The 22,982-nt window shown below is 36.9% G+C and overlaps 1 protein-coding gene and 1 long non-coding RNA gene across 2 annotated transcripts in view; one reads left to right on the plus strand and one right to left on the minus strand.

The window, feature by feature from the left end:
* dchs1b (dachsous cadherin-related 1b) overlaps window positions 1-22,982 on the minus strand; it is a 151,897-nt gene that overhangs the window by 81,416 nt on the left and 47,499 nt on the right. The gene's annotated exons all lie outside the window — the stretch shown is intronic.
* LOC141376385 (uncharacterized) lies at window positions 1,338-6,657 on the plus strand. The gene is made up of 4 exons (XR_012386368.1): window positions 1,338-1,510; window positions 1,620-1,860; window positions 1,972-2,189; window positions 5,546-6,657. It is a non-coding gene; the product is annotated as an uncharacterized lncRNA (long non-coding RNA).

Raw genomic sequence — 22,982 nt, forward strand, 5'->3', positions numbered from 1 at the left:
GTAGAAAGGTGATTTTAGTGACTTTGAACATGGTATGGTTGTTGTTGCCAGATGGGCTGGTCTGAGTATTTCAGAAACTGCTGATCTACTGGGATTTTCATGCACAACCATTTCTAGGGTTTATGGAGAATAGTCTGAAACAGAGAAAATATCCAGTGAATGAACGTTTAGTGAGCACAAATGCCTTGTTGATGACAGAGATCAGATGAGAATGGCCAGACTGGTTTGAGTTGATAGAAAGTCAACAGTAACTCGAATAACCACTCTTTACAACCAAGGTATGCAGAGGAGCATCCCTGAACACACAACATGTCCAACCTTGAGGCAGATAGGCTACAGCAGCAGAAGACCACACCAGGTGCCACTCCTTTCAGCTAAGAACAGAAAACTGAAGCTACAATTCGCACAGAATCACCAAAATTGGACAAGAAGATTGGAAAATGGTTGCCTGGTCTGATGAGACATTTGGATGGTAAGAGTCAGAATTTGCGTCAACAACATGAAAGCATCCTGCCTTGTTTCAATGGTTCAGGCTGGTGGTGGTTGCGTAATGGTATGGGGGATATTTTCTTGGCATACTTTGGGCCTATTATTACCAATTGGGCATCGTGTCAACGCCACAGCCTACCTGAGTATTGTTGCTGACCATGTCCATTATTTTCTGAAAACAGTGTACCCATCTTCTGATAGCTACTTCCAGCAAGATAACGTGCCATGTCATAAAGAGAAAATCCTCTCAGATTGGTTTCTTGAACATGAAAATGAGTTCACTGTACTCAAATGGCCTCCGCAGTCACCAGATGTCAATCCAATAGAGCATCTTTGGAAAGTGGTGGTACGGGAGATTCCCATCATGGATGTGCAGCAACTGCATGATGCCATCTCAAAAATCTGTGAGGAATATTTTCAGTACCTTGTTGAATCTAAGCCAAGGAAGATTAGGGCAGTTTTAAAAAGCAAAAGAGGGTCCAAACTAGTACTAGTAAGGTGTACCTAATAAAGTGGCCAGTGAGTCTATTATATTATATTATATTATATGATATGATATGATATGATATGATATGATATGATATGATATTATATTATATTATATTATATTATATTATATTATATTATATTATATTATATTATATTATATTTTCTAATAATTCATAGGTCCAGTACCAATCATTCTAATTATTATAACACTGCTTTTCATTAATAAAAAAAAGTTGTTTAACAGTTTTCACATTATTACTATCACGTCATTTGAAATCTAAACATGTTTGTTTTTGACTTTCAAAAACAGGAAAAGGGCTATTGTTTCTTGCTGCCTAATTTCCTTAACCAGCCTCATTGTTTCTTACCAGTCAAGTTTGTGTGCTTGATTCAAATCACTCAGCAGAGATGATCCGAAGGCGATAATTTCAGTGCTGCATCTGTTAGCACTAAATGGCAGACAGGAGACCCAAAAAAAAGCCTTTGAAACTGAGGTGATTGTAGGTAATGGCTTCCAGAATGAGTGTTTCAGGTCAGAGGAAAGTTACGGCCTGATCTTCCAGTACTAGTACAATTTTCAATGTGACCTTAGGGTTCCCTTTACAGCACCTCAACAACTCATTTCTCTCTTCACGCTGCAGGGGCTGAAATGTGCTGGATCATCAACCGACGTAAGAGCAATGGGGAAAAACAATCCGACACAATTCATCACTGGGGGCCATGCGAAATTGTAGTAAAAGCAAAACTGATATGCATGCAGCATTCCTCTACCTGCGGTGTCAGAAAGCCTGCTGATGTTTAAAGGGGACATTTCAGGAAAATCAGACTTTTTTCCATCTTTATCATCGACCAACCCAGAAAATGTGATAATGGAGAGTATTGGTAAGCCTTTCTCTGTTGGCATGTGGAAAAAAAACACGCCACTCAGATTTTCACTCCTGTGGTGATGTAGGAAGAGGATCTTGTACTTAATCTGCACATTTCCATCCACAGCACCAATGTTTATGTTTACTCGCTTTAGCAGCTCTAGATGTACAATGCTTTCGGAGGAAAAAACATTATAAATGTACATCACAATCAAACAAAAAAGTCTCCGCAGACATCATAGCATTGAGGACAACGTGGTTGAATTTCATGTTTGAAGAAAACGTGTGTAGGAATGGCGGTAAAGTGCAGAAAATAAATTTTATGCCAGACTGCTTAAACTGAGGGTAAGATCAATGCTGTTTCTGAAGAATGGGTCAATATAAATATTTCACACTTATATCCAAAATACGTATGATACTTAATATTTTGAGAATTTTACCAAAATTTATTTTTAGACTGTACCCGTTAACATGCTGTGCGGTTGATAATGTGGCTAAAATAATGTTACCCTTGACTGTATTGTGCTAATGCAATAATAGAATTAACCTGAACAGAGCAGAAACATGCTAGTCAATGTGATTACAAACAACTACATTCATGTCTCCACCAACCAAAACATTCTGGTTTCATGACTCTCAATTTGAACATGTAAGACTTTATTCCACTTTTGGCCATATCTGATATTTTGGCTCCATGAGATTTTCTTGTTTGGGTGTTTCTCTCAGAATAGCTTTTAAAGTCTCCACCTTCTTCTGGAAAGCAGTACACTGTTAACAGTTTCCTGTAAACTCTACAGAAACTTACTTGCAGCAGTTTGCCTGTAACTTACTGTAAATCAATTACAGCAAAAATACCGTATTTACATTTATACAACAGTTCTCTCTGGTTCTTGAATTTGATTGGCTGATAGCCGTGGGATATTCTGCAATAACAGCCCACACAGTGACAGCAGACCAATAGATTCACTACAGTTTGACAAAAATTGCAGCTGTTGGACACCATAATGTACTTTTGAGGCTTTTTAGGTGAGAATGTGGTTGTTTAGATCACAACTATGCAATTTATTCATAAGAATAGTGCTTATTTTAAATATTTACAATTCAGAGATTGACGGCCATAAGCCTGTCATACTAAGCAAAGTAAAGACGGTTGTGCCACAAGATGGTGACAGAGACCGCATAATAAGTCGTTAGGGGAAAAAAATTCTGCGTGTTATTTTTGTATATCAAACAACAGCAGATCAAATCATTATAAAACAGGTAAGGAACAATTTAAATCGATCTCTCTCTTTTGTATTTCATAGTGCTGTATTTATTACATAGTCATCTGCTAGTATTTGATTTGCTTTGGCTTTTTCGAGGTTAATCATTGTGATCTCCCAATTGCAAAAGAAATACTTGGAAATCTTTGTAGACTGGTGGCATTTCATGCCGTTCAGCCTTATAATCTTAGAATGTGACTAAAAGAACCTGTTTTGTCATCAATTTAGACATAACGCTAGAGATTCATTTAAATACTAGCTCTAAAGTGATGTTGTTGAATTAGCAATGGTTTCTGCTGTTCTGACCGTCAGCTGCAGATGTGTGTGAATGGCAGAAGAATGTAGTTAATCATACAAATGGACTCTCCATGTTTGATTTTCTTTTTTATATACATGATTATGTCGTAAACTGTTGTATAAACGCAATATCACACTCGTAGCAGTGTGATATGGCTGTATATTGTCACTGGTGGGACACTAAGCCACCCCCCAATGCCTACCTGCATGAACAACATCACACTGCTACTAATGTGGTATTTTTCATTTACAACAGCATTTATCTTGCTGTATATCTATTTACAGTATTGTATGTATATTTTTCACAATACATTTTTAAAATACAGTAACATACTGCATACCTGCCTTATAGTAAAATACACTCCATCATACAGTTAATTACTGTGTAATTTACAAAGTCCTTAACAGTGTAGCTCATTTGGATTTAAAAGGACACGCACAAAAAACTGTGTTTTTGCTCAGGCCCAAATAAGGGTAAATTTGACAAGCTCTAACAAATGATCTGTGTGGTATTGTGAGCTGAAACCTCACAGGCACATTCTGGGGACATCAGTGATTTATTTGGCATCTTATGAGAAGGGGCATAGTATGCCCCCTTTAAGTGCGTCTCTCAGGGTGAAGGACCGAGCTCCAGAATGCCATTACAAAGGAGGATCGTTTAACAGTGCAATCCATCACATTAGCCGAGGGTCAGCACTATTGGGCTGATCAGAGGTGGACGAGCAGAACGAAAGCAGCAGTTCAGCACACTTGACCCCTACACCCTCGGCCAGAGAGCAAACCCACTGCTAATGAGCAGCATATGAGTTCAGACACCTCCAGAATGCAGGTATGATAGGTTAATGCAGCCGGAGGAGGAGGAAAATATTTGTTGTAATGTGTAACTGTACTCTAATTACATGTTTGAGGAACGCAGTAATGGAACAAATTACATTTTAAATTTGTGTTATTTGATTACAGTTACTAAAGTCAATGTAATTGCGTTACTTACGTTACAAATATAGTTTTTGAAAGAAAAAAAAATTCTTTAATGTCACGTTTTCTGCTGCAATGTCAGTTAATAAGCACGCGCTTTTAAAATGCTGGAGAACATGAGCTGAAATAGCTGCTGTCGAGAGTGGTTGCTTCTTCAAGTGGAAATACAGGCATTACTTTGATTTCATTGAGCGCAAAAACCAAAATATTGCTGTGAAACTCAGTCTAAAAAAGTTTTTACTGCTTTTAACTCGACAAGGCAACTTGTTCAGCACTAGAACAGAAAGCATTCTATGATAATATTCATCACCAAGGAGGACATCGGCGCCCGAAAACACAGCGGCCCAACTCAGCCAACTCAAGCTAAACTGGATTTTTGAGCAGGATCAGGAGTGAAGGTACTCTGAATGTGAAGTGAAGCATAGCTGCTTATGAGGACGTTCACATATCGCATCTTTTGTGCACATGCATATACTGGGACCGCATATTGTGCGTGCTTGAGTTTTCCAGGCACCTCCAGTTGACAAGAACTGACTTCATACTTTGAAATATACACATTTAGGTAGACTAATTACCTAAGACAGGTATCCAGTTTTCTTCTAAATGTCTTCTTTTGTGTAAAAAAAGACAAACTGTTTTGAAACAAGTGAATGATGAGAGAATTTAAATTTTTGGGCGAACTCTTTAGGTCTTTTGAATATGTCATAAGCTGCTTTGATCAACCCATTGTAATATTTTTTGTGAATATTAAATTACTGATAGAGCTGCAGTTTAGGTTGTATCTTTATAGGTATATTTGATATGTTTTAAAAGTAACTTCAAAGTAAACTAATTAGTAATCTGATTACTTTTTACATTAATTAGTAATGTAATCAAATTACGAATTTCTGATTACAACTGGAAAATTGTAATCTATGACTTTTTTAAAGTAATTATCCCACACTGATTTTGAGTCAAATTATTTAAAGCAAATGAAATTTCATATAATTTACAGATATTTTTCATACTGTGCACTCTACTCTTTTGTTTTATGATTCAAAGTAAAATACAACCTATACATGTTCTTGACTGGTTATGTGAGACTGATCAACACACTGGAGAGATCAGCAGAAGTATGGCTATGTTTTGCTTGTTGCTGTCATAACACATGTGTCCTGCCAGTTTCAGAAATTCAACTGACCTCCTTTTGCTCCAGTCCAAGTGATGTACCGAAGCCCAATAGCATTACAATAACAAGCTCAGTTCTTCGGAGACAACACAACACAACCAGACCTGCATTACATCATGAGGATCTTCCAACCGAATCACAAAGCAAAAGCCCATTACAGCAATTTCTTTACACTCTCAAGACACAAAATCTATGATCTCCCGAACATATTGGCTCAAGACTCGCCATTAATTATTAAAGTGTTTGACTGAAACTCTACCTGAGGTGACGGTTTCAACCATGCAGAGCCGCCGTCAGCAGCTTTATGTGCTGCTCGAAGCCTGACTGCACTGATAGTGGACAGATAAACCGGCAAACCGGCACCAAATTTCCCAAGAGACAAGAAAATCTATGAGCTTAAACCATCAGAGTACTTTTCCAAACAGTTTACATACTTGCTTATCCAAGCATAATGTCAGCATCAAGATAGGTGCTGCGATAAAGAAATGAAGTTGTGTTTAATGACTTTCTGCACGTAAACATTCACGCGTGATGATTAATACGTGCGCATGAATGAAGACGTTCACTGGTGGACGCAGGGCCTGCTGGGATGCTGTGTTGAAGAGTGCGGTCTGTTTGTTTAGCTCTTGGTGGCGTCTAGAGAGTCTGCGTTTCGAGTGTGTTTACCCTCTGCTGATCTCATGTCCAGGCCTCCGCTTCGTGTGATGGTGTTGACATTGAACAAGGGGGAAATACCCTTCACATGGGTGGAAAAAAAATGAAAAACCAAACCTGCACTGCTTGTAGAAGTGGAGAGCGGGGTCAGGGGGTTTAGGATGCAGTATGGTAAGTCAGGTAGTGACCAAAAAAAATAAAAACTACAAATGAATTAAACAAAAAGTATCAAATTAGCACAGTTACACGGTTTGCAAACATGTACTTCGTAGTTTTAAGTGTATATAAAATCGAATTAACAAAAGTACTGTGTCATAAGCAGTTATATATCACTGGTGTGTTGCTGGATATGCTGTTTCTCCCAAGTGATACACAAATTTGTTGACATAACAGAAATGTATTGAGATGTTTGTAATACTAGCTGTTTCTGTGCAAATGTGACATTTAATAAAAACCTAAAATAAAATATATACTAAGTGTATTCATGAGCAATATCACGAGTAGCAGTGTCCTATCATTGATAATATACAGCCATATCGCAATGCTACTAGTGTGATATTGCGTTCATACAAAAGTTTGACGGCATAATCGTGTATATAAAAAATAAAATCAAACAGAGTCTCACAAATTCTTTTGTATGAGGAACTACTTTCTTTTACCATTCATACACACCTGCAGCTGACAGTCAGAACAGCAGAAATGGTTGCTACTTCACTTTAGAGCTAGTATTTGAATGATTCTCTAGCGTAATGTCTAAAGTGATAACAAAACAGGTTCTTTTGCTCACATTTTAAGGTTATACGGCTGAGATTTCCCAGTATATTTTCTGCTGCAATTGGGAGATCACAATAATTAACCCTGAAAAAGCCAAAGCAAACACTACTAGATTACAATGGTATAAATACAGCACTACAACATACAAAAGAGAGAGATCAAAGTGTCACTTGCCATTATTATAATGATTTGATTTGCTGTAATTTGAAATTTTTTTGCTGAGTTTTTCCCTACTTTAAGAGCTTATGCGGTCTCTGTCGCCATCTTGTTGCAGAACATCAACCATCTTTGCTTTGCTCAATGACATGCTAATTGGGACCGAATCTCTGAACTGCATAGTTGTAATCTAAACTATATTCTTGCCTAAAAAAGCCTCAACAGTACATTATATTGCCCAACAGCTGCAATATTTGTCAAACTGTAGTAAGTTTATTGATCTGCCGTCCCTCTATGTCGGCGGAGTAATACACAAGGGAGAAAAGGCTGTACAAGTGCTGATATTGCAGAATATCTCATGGCAGTCAGCCAACAGTTTTGAGAACGAGACAGAACTGTATATATACTGTTGTATATGTGCTGCATCTTGTCTATAAACACTGATTTAAAAATGTGGCATTTAAAAAAAAAAGCCCTTACAGACTAGCAATATGTTCAACATTATATTCCTTCATAGAGTTAATAAAAAAATCTGCCATTAATCAATACGAATACCATTTCTTAACAGTGGCTTATTATCAGTGCATCCAATTCTAATGTTTCCTAATATTTTCACCAAAACTGCGATCATGGCCTGTGGAATCATATCCTCTGCTCTAGCTTCAGGTAACAGCACAAGTCCAGCATTGCAGACACATCTGGCTTTCTTCATGCGGGATTGTGGGGGTTAAAGGGTGGATGTGGCGGCATCTGAAAGCAGATCTTTGAAAACCAGTGATTGAATGGATGACATCAGCCTATAATGTGGTCAATAAACCCATAGATGGAAAATATAACCATCTTTTCCATAGCGTAGCATTCATAACCATTCTCAGCATTTGACAATTTGTGGTTTCTTTGTTTGCCTGATGTTAAATGTGCCCTCAAATAACTTTCCGAGCAAACACCTCAGGCCAAAACACCAACGCAAACAACCCCCCAAAAAAACAACAAACGCCATCCTCATGTTACCTCAAAAGTGTGTTTGAGAAGTGCTAAATCAATGACGTGAGCTCAGCACAGCTCTTCAGGTTTCTGCTGATTGAGTGCCTTCACACAGGCTGTAAAAGCAGAGAGAAAGAGCTGTTGAGGCTTGAGAATGAGTCTGTGTGTTTGTGTCCGAGAGGAGCTCTTTCCAGGAACAAAGAGGTTTCATCAATCAAATGTGTTTTAATTTTCCTCCTAGGCCGCAGACTCACTCGATGGAGTTGTGGAGCTGTCAGCAGTCAAGGCAAGTCTCAAGGTGAGAAGCCAAAAAGACAATCAGGACGGTGATAGGGTCGAACTCACACTGCGTTGAGGATTGAGAAATTAGTATACTAGCTGTTTCCAGCTAAGATGTAAGAAAAGAAGGTAAAAAGCTAAATAAAAATGTATAATAAACTGTAATAATGTGCAAAAATTAAATATATAATAAAAAGTTTAAAAATGATAAATTATATTAGCATTACTTATATATTTTTATTACTGGGTGTTGTAAATACAATCTAAAATAAAACACATATAAATAAGTCTATAATTTAAATAAAGTTACACAATAAAATGTACTCAACTAAAACATATTAAATTACAAATTAAATGAAATAATATATATATATATATATATATATATATATATATATATATATATATATATATATAATAAAATGTGACATCAATAACACTAAAATATTTCATGATCCAAATTGTAAACATTTGTAAGCAATACATGTATAAAAAAAATATATTTTTTTTATAAATTATTATATATATATATATATATATATATATATATATATATATATATATATATATATATATATATATATATATATATATATAATAGAAATTAGTATATTATGATCTGTTAATAAATTAATACAGTACTTATATTATTAATATTATGCTTATAATATTATTTCCTTTGTTTTCTTTTTCCACCTTTAATCAGACAGATGTCAAAATCATTTAGCAGTGACCATAGAATGCTCTTTAACATTACAGCTCTGCAGGAAATCTGTGAAATAGTCACTTATAACACTTTAGCAGTCAATACACAAAACAATTGGACCCACAAAACACGACCAATCACAATCAAGCGCTCCAGCATAATACGTCATATTCTTAAACTCTGCATTTACGGTATACAAACCCTAAAGTTATCAAAGACAGTGCAATCGCTCTCGCTAACAGTCCCACAGCATACGATGCTAAACCCAGCAGGAAGTAATTTTTAACGCTAAAAGGCTGAAAGGCATTCAGAGCAGCACCACAGACACCAAGGAACCCTTTTATGACAGTCCACATTAATTCAATTAAATCATTTCATGTGGTCCATAAGCGTCTCCATTCATTTTCAGGGTCTGAAATGCCCGATGTTCACATGCTCTCCGTCTCTCTCTACATCTGTTTGTTTAATTTCCACTTTGTTCTGTTTTTTTTGTTTTTTTCTCCGCTCTTATGGCTCAGCTGCGGCATTCCAGTTTACATTAGTCACAAAGTTATGACAGCTGAGCCCGGCGCTGTTCTGTGTAAAACACGGCCAACATTCACGAGTCTCCACTCAAAAAGCAAAACCTGCTCTGTGGGATGATAATGATGCCATTCGGAGATTAAAACAAGAGCGCTTAAAGGGAAAGTTCACCTAAAAATGAATATTACCTCACGATTCACTTTCCCTCAGATGGTTTTAAACCTTTATGAGTTTCTTTCTCTGCTGAACACAAAAGATATTTTGAAACGGTTGCTGGAACCCATCGACTTCCATAGTAAAAAAAAAAAAATGATATTGAAAAAGTCATTACTGCATCCCAATCTGCCTACTTATACTATGTCCTTCACAACCCAGGCAATATTTCTAAAAAGAGCAAAATATGTGCCAGGAGTTATGTTCTTTTATTTTTTTGCAGTTTTTGTTTTTGCAAATACACCAGAGGTCACTGTTGACTCACTGACAACCCCCCCCCCCCCCCCTGTTGACTGACCAATTGACTGACTGACCCCCCCCCGACCCCCCCCACACACACACCCTCCTCCCTAAACCCAACCGATAGTGTTTTAAAAACCACCAATTGACCAGCGCCCACCCACTTCTTAAAACCCAAGCCACAGTATTTTGAAAAGCAATCCAGAAAAAAAGCCAGATTTTTTATCACGTTTCAGATTTTACCACATTCTTATCATGTTATTTACTTGTTTATTTTATTTTTTGCCTTTTGTTTTTGCCTTACCTGCTTTCTGCAACAAATTGGACAAATTGGTAACAGCAAAAAAGCCGTCCACACAAAAGTAAGCGGTCATCTGATAAATACGAAAAAGAAATGGCGTCATACCGCCCTGTAGTGTTCATTTGACAGGTGTTCATCATGAAAAGCAGCGATACGTTCCTCTAGCTACATAATTTGGGATCTCCAGAAATGTTTATAGGGCTAATTATGCGTTCAGAAGTTAATGACCAAACACATCTTAATAAAAGTTAACATTGTTCTTGCATATTGGATAAATAATGTGGAAAACGCGGAAACTACTTTTACTTTTGTTAGATATTAATTAACATTCAGTCAAACCATTTTTACCAAAGCCACTCCAATTAACAATTGGTCTCGCATGTCCGCCATGTTTATAGATTGTTAACACTTCCATTTGTGTTTGTGGTTATAGTGAAATTCACGTCCAATGCGGAATGTATTGTGGGCAAAAAAATACACTGCATAAACTGCTTTTCTTACTCAGAGTTTCTGCTTGTTACTAGTTCAAATGTCCAAAAAAAATAAATAAATAAAAATTCACCAAATTAAAAAACATTGAGGACAAGCCATTTTTTTCTTGTTTTCAGAAATAATGTAAAAATTAAGTGAGTTTTTTCTTTAAAACAAGGTAAATAAATGTATTTCAAAGCAAAAACAACATTAATTTGTATACCACATTGGCAGATTATTTGACTTATTTTACAGAAAAAACATAAATTTTGATCTAATATTTCAAAATACAAAACCATATTTTCTGCTTGTCTAGAAAACACTTCTCGTTTTAAAAAATTTTAGATATTAAGTGTGTTTTTTCTAAAAAAAATAAGTCAAATAATCTGCCAATGACATCGCCACATTGAAATGGTCTATGAAAACTCTAAGGAAAGCATTTTTTTGCAGTGTAATAGCCTATCTGGGTACCTTTGGAATACTCATTTAAACATACTACAATTTAAGACACTAATTTGATTTTCGAATACTATTTAGGATGTATAGTATGTGAATTGGGATGCAGTAAAAAGCATTTTTCTAAATATCTCCTTTGTGATTTTTGACAAATGAAGCATGAGTAAATGATTTACAGAATTTTTATTTTGTGGTGAACTATCCCTTTAAAAGTAATGAGACGGCAATCTCAATCCCCTACTCAAATCTTAGACATCTGCACATGAACTCCGTCCATAAACAAGCAACAATAAAAAAACACAGATTCATTTCAGGCCAGGCTGGAGTTCCTTCTGTCGTTCCTTGTTATGTGTAACAAGAAAGGAGACGTGAGCCCAGCCAAAACTGTTTGGCTTTCCTTCACATCGCACTTTGGCTAATTGGACGGCGTTGTGCTGAAAGAATAGTACTTATTAGGATCAGTCATGTTAAAAGATGTGTTTGCAGCGGTGAGTGCTTTACGAATTGCATCTTCTGACCTGAGCATGTCATGCTAACTAAAAAAAGTTTTTTGGAAGAAAAAAAAAAAATTTGCGGAAGGTAATCAGGTTGTTTTGGCATAGGTTTGCATTCCTGTGTTCACTTTCTGACCTTTAACTTCTGACCTTGAAACCATGATTGTAATTCGATCAAGAGGCAAGAGCTTGGCTGCTATCTCTCAACCTGAGAGGTGAAACACTTAACCTTAAATCAAAGCCAAATCCCGGGTCAGCACTTTCTGGAGTAAAGGAGATAGTTCAGCCAGAAATGAATATTTCATGTTAATTTGACTTCAGGCTATTCAGTGTGAAGCTGAGTTTTTTTTTCTCCAGTAGAGCATTAAGCAATATTCTTTGTCTGAAATATTAAGGAAATTCATAGTTTATATTTTCAGTCATCTGCTTTGCAAATGTAGAAAGCAATGAAAACAACCAAATAGCTTTAACAATTAAAAGACACATCACTATTGACATTAGTTAGTCGCGTCAAAGTTGAAATGACAAACAATTATTGCGCCACTTTTTTCTAGGCTCCATTTTTAATGGTTGATAGTGATAGCATATCCAGTTAATTGAGATCATCAAACTTACTTAATTTAACAAAAGATTATTAAGCTTACAATTTTCAGAAAGCCTATGAAAAATGTTATTTTCTCAAATCAGTTTTATTCACTAAAAATAAAACAGAAGAACAACTGTGAGATTAGGAGTGTAGGATACAAAGATTTTTGATCATGGACAATTAAAATATCTCCACAATCTGTTTTTGAAGAAAAATCATATTGTGGTGCTACAGCTCTCAATGTAGCCATTGCAATTCTGTCCTAATAAACTGTACAATGTGACATATATTTACATCTAATATTGATTCATTGGTAAAGATGCACTTAATGCCTAGTTCACACTGCACGATTTTCAAAGTAGTCATGTTACAGATGTTTTTACACAGCATATCTATCTGGGCTAGCGTTTTGTCGCTGCTTTGTTTATACTGTATAACAGACAACAGTTTTCTCAGTCCACAAACTACGTCTCTTACAACCAAACACACACGAGAAGTGACTAGTAGAGTAATATATATTTTATTCAATAAAATATTCCTAATGAGAAAGAAGACTTCAGTGGAGTAGAAAATGTACAAATTTTGCTCACCTGGCATTGAAGGAAATTAGCAATTCTCCTAAGCTTTTTTTCTTTTTCGACCCGGCTGTGGTATTGCTCAGCTGACACGTCAAACAGACATGGTGTTCCTGACAAATTTCCACTGGATTTTCCTCCAAATAGACTGAAAAGAAATCCTTAACATCTCCCCCAACCTCCCGCTGGCCTGCAGATACCTATACTACTGGATGCTGATCTCTCACTGGCTGTAAGTAATCCCCAAGGCTATTTTCAATCAGAACACATTCACGTGGCATGATTTGAATTGTCCAGATATTTAGCATGCCAATTATCTCACGGGTGTTGGTGACTCAGTCATCGGTGATTCTCTCAGAACACCTTTCTGATAGTTCACTCTGATCGTTACTCACGTAGACAAGAACAGACTTGACTGTGATTTTAGGCAATTGTCGGCAGTCAAAATCGGGGCTAAAATTATGCAGGTTGAACTCGTATGAGTTGAAAAGTATGTTATTTAAATACATCTGAGGAGTGTTATATTCATGTGTGCACTCAAAACCACACAAGATTTACATATAAACACTGTTGGTTATCTAAGGTGAAAGTTGAAAAAAGCCCACCTTTATGTACAAATTAAATACACTGTTTTTATTAATGCTATTATTATTAATATGTTGCTGTTATTAATAATACAATGCTGTTACTTTAAAAAGTAAGTTCAAGTAATTTGAAAGATCTCAATATATTGTTAGAAGCCATGGGTATTACTTTATTTATTTAATTTTTTGTATTTGCGTGGTTATGAATGACAAATTACTGCAGTTTCAACTAAAAATCTTTTTTAAATGTTCAACTGATGATGAGTAAATTTTGAGGTGAAACATTCCTTTATACAACCACATTCTTTTAAACGTGTCTTGATTTATTCTCATCTATTTGCCATTTTGAGCAACAGGTCTCAGCGTACCAGTACCTGACATTTGGGAGGGAGAGTGTTTAGCAGCGCCGCTCCTATTTGTGAAATCCAATTGTTGAAATCCAGGCTTGACAGATGGCCTTGGGTCTCCAATCAGCGCCTCGCGTGAGGAGAGCCTCAGATTGATAAAACAGACATGTAAAGATATTTACACATGTCTGCCAAGAGACACCCTCTCTGGAGAACAGGAGAGGGGCCCCTGAGTCCCCCCTCACACCCTGTCCTATTCCCTTTCTGCTCAACACACGTCTCTCAAGCTCTCATTCTACGCTTAGCCGGGAAACAATGGTTAAAGTTGGAGGTTTAAGGGTAGCAATTAAAACAATTTTCTCAAATATCCCTGAGAAAACAAATTAACTATAGACCAGATGCATAAAGAGCGTGCTGGAATGAGATCATTGTTGTTAATAATGCACATTTTCCCATTACGTGATGGAGAACTGACGGGAAAAAAAAGGTCTTTAACGTGATTGAACAGAATGGCTCGTCAACATCCAATGGACCAAATGGATTTCAGTGAATCTGTGATTATGAACTCTGTGACTATAAAAGCCTGTTTACAACTGGAATTGAGATGCATTTCAACTACCATTTCTATCCAAAGGATAGTCAAAACACATTTGACAGAATTGCTTTTGCAGTGTAGACACACATGCAGTTAAATACATTCAAACAGCCACATGGGACATATTACTTAAGCATGCTAACCACGGCTTTAAGCTTTAAACTTGATTAAACCAAGCTTTAAACTTGATCAAAAAAACTAAAATGACAATAAAAAATAATAAATCAGAAAAAGTATTGTTCGTTTTGTACAATAAACTATTTTATTGCACATTATTTTTTAAAAATAGTAAAGTACACTACCTGACAAAAGTCTTGTTGTCGATCCCAGTTGTAAGAGCAAGAAATAATATCTTTGCCTTCTCCGATTTTTCAGATGAATCATCTGTTGAACTCTATCCCAAACATCACAAACACTGCAGAGGCCTATTGAAACCTGCATGGACTTCATTCTCATAGAAATTATTTAAGTTTGGTGAAGGAAAAATCATGGTTTAGGGTTGCATTCAGTATGGGGGTGTGCAAAAGATCTGCAGAGAGGATGGCAATATCAACATCCTGACCTCTTCAGCAGGATAGTGCTCCTTTTCGGCTCCACATCAAAGTTCCTAAAAGCAAAGAAGGCCAAGATGCTCTAGGATTGGCCAGCCCAATAATAGGACATGAACATTATTGAACATTTCTAGGGTAAGATGAAGGGGAAGACATTGAAGATGAATCCAAAGAATCTTGATGAACTCTGGGATTCCAGCAAGAATGCTTTCTTTGCCATTCCAATTGACTCTGATGACTATCAGCAAGTTATTTGAGTCATTGCAGAGATGTATGGATGCAGTCGTCCAAGCTCATGGGAGTAATATACAATATTCATTCTTTTTCCACTGCACCATTACTTTATATCATGTACTGTCCCTTATTTCTGTTAAGTGACAAGACCTTTGTCTAAGCAAAGTCAGCCCTTACTGTTCTAATTAAATAATTAAAAAGCAAGACATGATCATATTTTATTTTGGTAAAATAAGCGGAATCTAGAGGCCCTTGCCTTTCATGTAAACCACTTTGAAACCAAATGTTCAACTAAAAGTTATTATTTGTTGTTCCTAAAACTTGGATAGGCGACAAGACTTGTACTGTAACATTTTTTACAATAAAAAAAAACTAATTTAATTGTGGCAAATTAAAATATAAATATATTAAAAATATAAATATATAATAAGTATATATATAAATAACAAACTCAAATAAATTCACTAAACTCACTAAAACATATTTGTTAATTTTGTACAATAAACAATTTAGACACTGTTATGTTGCCACTCTGTGTCCGGATTAAAATTTACATCCTGAAGTAAAATATGTTGAGAGCTACAGCATTAAAGCACGTCCTCACAGCAGACATGACAGGCATTGTAAATCACCATAAAAACTCTTTGAAATCAAATCAGATCTGCGCTGATGAAGCACTGAAGCAGGCAGGATCGGTTTCCCTGGAACGTACTCTACTTTAGCTCTAAGGTTACCTATGAAAAAAAAAATACAGCAAACTATGGTCACGCTCCGTCCTTTAGAGTATGCTTATCTGACCGTCATGGTATCCTCTAGTGTGAAAAAGAAATATCGACAGAAAAAAAAACAGATAGACACTCCCTGTGGCTAAAGAAACTGACCACTCTCCCGGCACAGAGTTCAGTTTAAAGAGGATAGTCCCTCTGGGAAGTAACTAGGCACAACATTTAGTCCTTTCTCACCTTCATGCAGATCTCAAAGCTAATTTCCACCAGTAAAACAGCTGCCTGACTTATTCTCACTCAGAGGAATAGCGGATGAGGAGGCAGAGTGGAAGAACTGATTAAAAGGAGAACGGTGTGCCAAAGAAACCATCACACCTGTAATTCCCTGACAGGCTAGAAAAGACAAATGAAGAATGTATTGTGGAGTAAAATAGGGGGAAAAAAAAGTGAAAGACGCCCATAGGATAAAGCTGTCAGGTGGACTTATAACTTAAGGCCAGCTGCTAAATGTCTTGAGTAACACTGCCGAGATTTTGGGTACCTTTTGCCCATCGTGACGATTGGTTCTCCTTCTTTGCAGATTGTTGGTGACAAATCAAACCAATTGGAGTCATTTCCCAAAAGAGGAAGTCACTGAGAAATCAGTGCCATCCTTTTCATTTCATGCTTAATGCAAAACAAAATTCTGTGAATTACTGAAATATAATTTTGGATAACAAGATCCATATTCATTATTTATTATTTTGGATTGCTGACTTTCATTCCAACAATGCTGACTTACATTTAAAGGAACATTCCGATTGTTTTGAAAATAGGCTAATTTTACAACTCCTCTAGAGGTAAACAGTTGAGTTTTACCACTTTTTAAATTCATTTAGCCAATCTCTGGGTCTGGCGGGAGAACTTTTAGGGTGCTTTCACTCCTGTGGATTAATTCTTTTGCTCGAAACAGGGATTAAAATTGTTACCATGTTACTCTTTGTTCTTGGTGTGGTACGCTTTTACATGGCAAAGGACCAAAATGTTAGCTAAAACAAGTTATGTGCAAGTAAACTCTTGTCACATTGGTCACAGTCTAAGGGTTTATTTTGCAGAGTCCAGCTCAGCGGTCAAGCATCCTTATTTTAATTTATAGAAAAATAAGCAATAAGACATTAAGCAAAAAGCTGTGTTTTAATTTTGAGTGGTGACACCCACAGACATCGTCACAAACTATAAATCAAAGGTAAGATTTCTCTGCAGTTCGGTCAACTTTCCTAATGGATAAACAGCTCTTGGTAATAGCTCAGCTTGGTTTCACTTTGGCATTTGACATAAAACGCGCTTTTACCGTTGATATAGCCTGGTTCGTTATTTGTTGAATCATTTTGCTTTCTCACTACAATCGATCTGCTCCATAGTTCATTTCAATCGAGCCTAGACCACCTCATTTAGGCGATCTCGAACGAATGTTTTGGCACAGATCTGAGCGCAATTGCTGTATTCATATACGCCAAATGAACCGTGCTAGGGAAATGCGCCAGTTCCCGAAGTAAAAGTCTAGGTGTGAAAGCACCTTTAGCTTAGCTTAGCATAGATCATTGAATAGGATTAGACAATTAACACTTCGCTCAAAAAGTTATGACAGTTTTCCTATGTAAAGCATCACACTTCTGTAATGAAATTGTAAGTCTAGCTGATATGTCTAGAAACTATACTCTCATTCCGGCGTAATAATCAAGGATCTTAGCTGCTGCAGGCACAATTTTTTTTTTCAAAATTGTCCTAAGACGGGTGTCCTAAGAATGGGTGTTGTTCTCATTGTTCTCAAAGGGTCAGGATTTAAATTGGAAAATCATCAAAACTGTTTGGTCATTTTGATTTTAAAGTTCTACTTCAAATCAATGAACTATGCTAAGCTAAGCTACTTTCTTAAAAACTTTGCACTCTTCCCGATTCAGACCACCATGGTCAATAAAAAGGGTTTGGGCTCATGAAACGATCCCAAAAAATTCTTGCCTAAAGACACAAAGTCTTCACTACATTAAGGATACATTAAGGGAAGCGGTCGCTACATAAATACTCCATTTTCACTTGGAAAACTTTCACTTTTCCTACCTTGAAAACTGTGGTCTGTCCAGGCTGACTGAGCCAAACTCAACTCAACCAGAAAGTTTCGGATCAGTATAGATCCTTTCAGTCTGTCTTCTCAAAACAACGCCAGTAAAATGTCCACACTGTTGGAAAATGAGGGCTAATGTTCTTGTTTTAGAAACTTTCAACATCATGGAAACATGTTTTCATAAAACCCTTCAAATGGGATCAGTATCGGATTGTTAACCACTAAATGAACCATATTTGAATTCAGAAACATTAAAAACTAAGCTTAATTGCTAAAAGAGAATTTAGGGATCACAAAATTATGAGCGTATTAAAAAAATGGATATTCTTCTAGAGATTTGCTTAAGATTGCACATAAAAGTGTTGAATTATGGTAATTTAGAGACTGAAAATGTTTCCGCTGGTGCTTAAACAGGTAAGTTAAAACTGCAGAGTGAACAGTTTCCTCTTAAATCAACACTGACCCGATAATGCCTAGCTGCCAAGCTTCTCAACATCGCCACAGTTTGACCTTTAAATAGTCCCAGACTTAAATCCCTGGACTCTGTTTTGGCAGCAGATTCATACAGTGCTGAACTGCAAACCTTAAATATCACTGCAGCATACGTTTTAAACATATATTCCAACAAAAGCAAATTTATTTTGCCTTTCACGCCATCAGGCCAAGAATTAGGCCAAATTAGATCACCAGAGACTAATGCACAGAAACATACGTTTACACCTAACCAGCAGCAGGAGTCGAGATGAGAACTTTCTGGACTTTCATTTCTCATAGATAAAGGAAGCCTTAAAGTGTCTGTCTGGACTCCTGAGCATCCATTGAGCTCTTGTGTCTGCTCTGCTGGGGTTTAGAAGGGCTGAATCTCCCAATGTTGCTCTCTGCAGCTCATTTAAAGCGGCTTTATTTAGACACTCCTCATTTCCTCCAGCTGAGGGGAGACATTCAGCATCCCACAATCCCCTGAGGCTAAAAACTGGCATTTTCGATGGCCATCGTCCTCACGACCAGATGTGGAGTGGCATCAGTCGCTAAACCAAAACTATGAAGAGTGGGTTTAAACATGTACTGCACTGAAAAAAAAAAATGAAGGAAGAAATGATGGAAGGAAGGAAGCAATGAAGGAAGAAAGATCATCCAAAAGCAATAAGAGAGGATGAATAACAAAAAACAGAGAGATGATAAAAAGATGAACAGAAAGACGTAATGCAGATGAACTGAAAAAAGAAAGGACAAAAAAAGAAAAGGAGGAAAGAAAGAAAGAAAAAAAGATGGAAGGAAGGAAGGAAGGAAGGAAGGAAGGAAGGAAGGAAAAAGGGAAGATGAGGAGGAAGGAAAGAAAATGGGGAGAAAGGAAGGAAGGAAGGAAGGAAGGAAGGAAGGAAGGAAGGAAGGAAGGAAAAGAAGAATGGAAGGAAAGAAAAAAACAGAAAAAAATCAAAAGAAGGAAGCAAGCAAGTAGGCATGAAAGAAAGGAGAGAAGGAAGACAGAAAGTAAGAAAGAAAGAAAGAAAGAAAGAAAGAAAGAAAGAAAGAAGGTAGGAAGGAAGAAAAGGAGGAAGGAAGGAAAGACTGAAAGAAAGAAAAAAGAAAAGAAAAGAAGGAAAAGAGGGAAGCAAGGAAGGAAGAAAAAAATAAACGAAGAAAAGTAAAGAAGGAAAAGAAGGAAGCAAGGAAGAAAGACAGCAATTAAACAAGAAAGAAAGAAAGAAAGAAAGAAAGAAAGAAAGAAAGAAAGAAAGAAAGAAAGAAAGAAAGAAAGAAAGAAAGAAGCGAAGGAAGGAAGGAAATAAGGAAGGAAGGAAAGGAGGAAGGAAGGAAAGATGGAAAGAAAGAAAAGAAAAAAGAAAAGAAGGAAAAGAAGGAAGCAAGGAAGAAAGACAACAATTAAACAAGAAAGAAAGAAAGAAAGAATGAAAGAAAGAAAGAAAGAAAGAAAGAAAGAAAGAAAGAAAAAAAGAAAGAAAGAAAGAAAGAAAGAAAGAAAGAAAGAAAGAAAAAAAGAAAGAAAGAAAGAAAGAAAGAAAGAAAGAAAGAAAGAAAGAAAGAAAGAAAGAAAGAAAGAAAGAAAGAAAGAAAGAAAGAAAGAAAGAAAGAAAGAAAGAAGAGTATTTTAAGAGAGTCTTTCTAGAATAGCCAGATGAATATTACTGGTAATCTTTAAACCCAGATTCTGGAAGGAAAAGCGAGGGATGGAGGTCTTTAAAGCTCACATTGTTACCTTCAGACAGGGCACATAAATTAAGCTCTGCCACACACTGAAGCCTCACTCCATACATCACCCAACAAAACCAGGACAATCACTATTACTCTTCAAATGTTTTCAGTTCTACATAAAAAACTAATTCAGCTCCAGAACAAAAAGAAACCATTACACTTAAGAGCTGTTTTCACCGGCTGACATAAAGGCCATATTGTGGAGCAATGGCCAGGGATCCAAGTGACGTTCTGGGCTTGAGTGCGGCACTCAATCTAAACCCCCGGAGCCCCCGAGACAAATGGGGAGTCTGATGTATAAAACGTAAAATTTGCCATGGACCTGGCTGTCTGTTACGCAAACAAATAGAGAAGACTAATTACCTTGAAAAGGAGGCTGTGTGGCAGTTTTCCATTTTAGGGGAACGCTTTCGCTCAGAGCAGCCGCCCACCCTCTTAATATTTCAAAGACAGTTTAGGATGAATATGACTTTGGTGGCAAGTGAACAGCTTGTGAAAAGATTGTTACCATATGACAAGGGTCTTTTAACCATCAAGGGTCTTTTAGACAAAGGTTGGGATGTTTACATGATAAAAAGTATCACTAATAAACCGAACATCCAGGTGTTCTGGGATTGAGCGACATTTCAAGATTACACCAGATTTCCCTTCAGAGGCATTATGTGCTTAAGAGATGTTGAGTTAGTTTTATTCAGTGCCCTGCCTAAAATAAATCACAAAGTACCCAGCGACATCAAAGAGCTCAAAGTGATGCAAACCTGACTTGTTTAGGCTGGAGATGGGAGAGGTTTGGAAGAAGAATATCACAAAAGTTCAGAGCAGCCAGATTTTTTTTTTTCATGACTGGATTGCTCTGGTTAAGGGATTCAAGTTTGAAGGAGATTTAGAAAAAACACAGCTTCTGCATCGCCACTGATGTGAAATCATGCAGAGTTTTCATGTTGACTACTGTTATCCTGCCAGTTACAACAGCTACAAATCAACGTCAATCATTAACCTTGCTTCATCATGGCTGCATCGTTAACTGTGAAGTAAATGTTTTTTAATAACACTTAGAAGATTTAAATAAACAAAATCGCCATCCATTGATACAAGTTATTATAATAAACCCACATTTTGACCCTCAATAAATGATCTTTTTAAAGGGGGGCTCCTGAAAGACATGCCAGTAAATGGCCACTTGCAATGTAGATTTGGTTGCTGATGGGGCAGACAATCTTTGGGCAAATGAAAAAATGAAAAATGAAAAAAACAGACAATCCTCCAAAGTGATCTGAGGTGACATTAAAAGTAGCCCATTGACTCATTCCTGAAGTGGTAGCTTTCTGACGTTGGTACAGAGATACAAATCTGCTGTTTAAAGCAGACATGAAAAAAGCGACCATTTCCTGTGTCTCTGTTGGGTCCGTTGTCAGGAGTGTCTCAAGCAATAGCCAAACAAGCTGAGTAATCATTGGTAAAATGGTAATTGTTGGTAATACTTATTAAGAAATCTAACTTACAAAGACCTCATATATATCAAAAGTTTCATTTCTTATGTCCTAACCACTTTATGGCTTACAGGAATTTGTTTAAAGAAACTAAACACAATTTGCAACAGCATACACCCCAGGAAGTCAAGCTACTGTGTGACTTCACAATATATACTCAGTAGCTTGATCCATCATTTTGCTAATGCTAACTATATCATGTCAGTAGTCACGCATTTCACTAGTTAAAAGGCTTCAAACAAAGAGCAGTGGAATCTGGTTTGTAGAAACAGTTGCTCTCTTGCCCTTTACATTCGATTTGTAGTTCCCCACACTTACCCTGCAGAAATCTAGTTTAGCTTTAGGGGTTAAAGGTCTGAAGGAGCTCAGGGTTAAACCCATTCAACTATTCATGCTGCTGTCATCACCTTTGTGGGACCGACAAGACCGACAAGTCTCAAGACCTCATGGGAAGGTATAAAGATAACCTTACACTGAGTCTGAGTATAAAAAGTAAGGCAAATTGATATATTTTCGAAATACATTAGTTGAAGGGATCGAATGTTTATATGTGTAACAGAGGCATGCCTGAGGTACTATACCTCCTTCCCCTGAGCTCAAGAGGCACAAAAGCATGTAACATTAATGCAATACGGGGCTTTGCATCCTTGTTTGAGAGCCCATATTTCATACCAGAGATGCTAGTTTGACTTTCATTTGAAGTTGTGCAAGTAAAAATGATGGGGATAATTTGGTAATAGAAAGGACTGATGTTCTCTGTTATATTTGGGGGAATAAATGCAATGGTGGCCCTAGGTAAACCCCACCCTCAAACTTCAAAAGGTAAGGCTCATGAAATAGCTGCAGCCCTTAGCATTCTTGGTGGTGTGCTCACCTTTCATACTACAAATGCTAGTTTGATAAAAATAATGTTAAACTGGTGCCGTGACCCAGACAGGGCTAAGATGTTTTTATGGTGTAATGGTGGCTGCAGTCTTTTGTGTCCTTGTAAGTGTGTCCACCACCCAGGAGGTGCTAGTTTGACTTAAGTAAGTAGAATTGCAAAGACTCCATTGGTGACATTGCCCAGCTAGGAGTGAGTAAACCTTTGTACTTCTATGACCTGGATTGGATTGAAGTTTAGATGCACAAGTGTAACAGAGGCGGGCTTTTAAATTATGGCAAGTGAATATCACTCCCCTGAT

Source organism: Danio rerio, chromosome 10 (assembly GCF_049306965.1).
Source record: "Danio rerio strain Tuebingen ecotype United States chromosome 10, GRCz12tu, whole genome shotgun sequence".
Taxonomy (NCBI): Eukaryota; Metazoa; Chordata; class Actinopteri; order Cypriniformes; family Danionidae; genus Danio; species Danio rerio.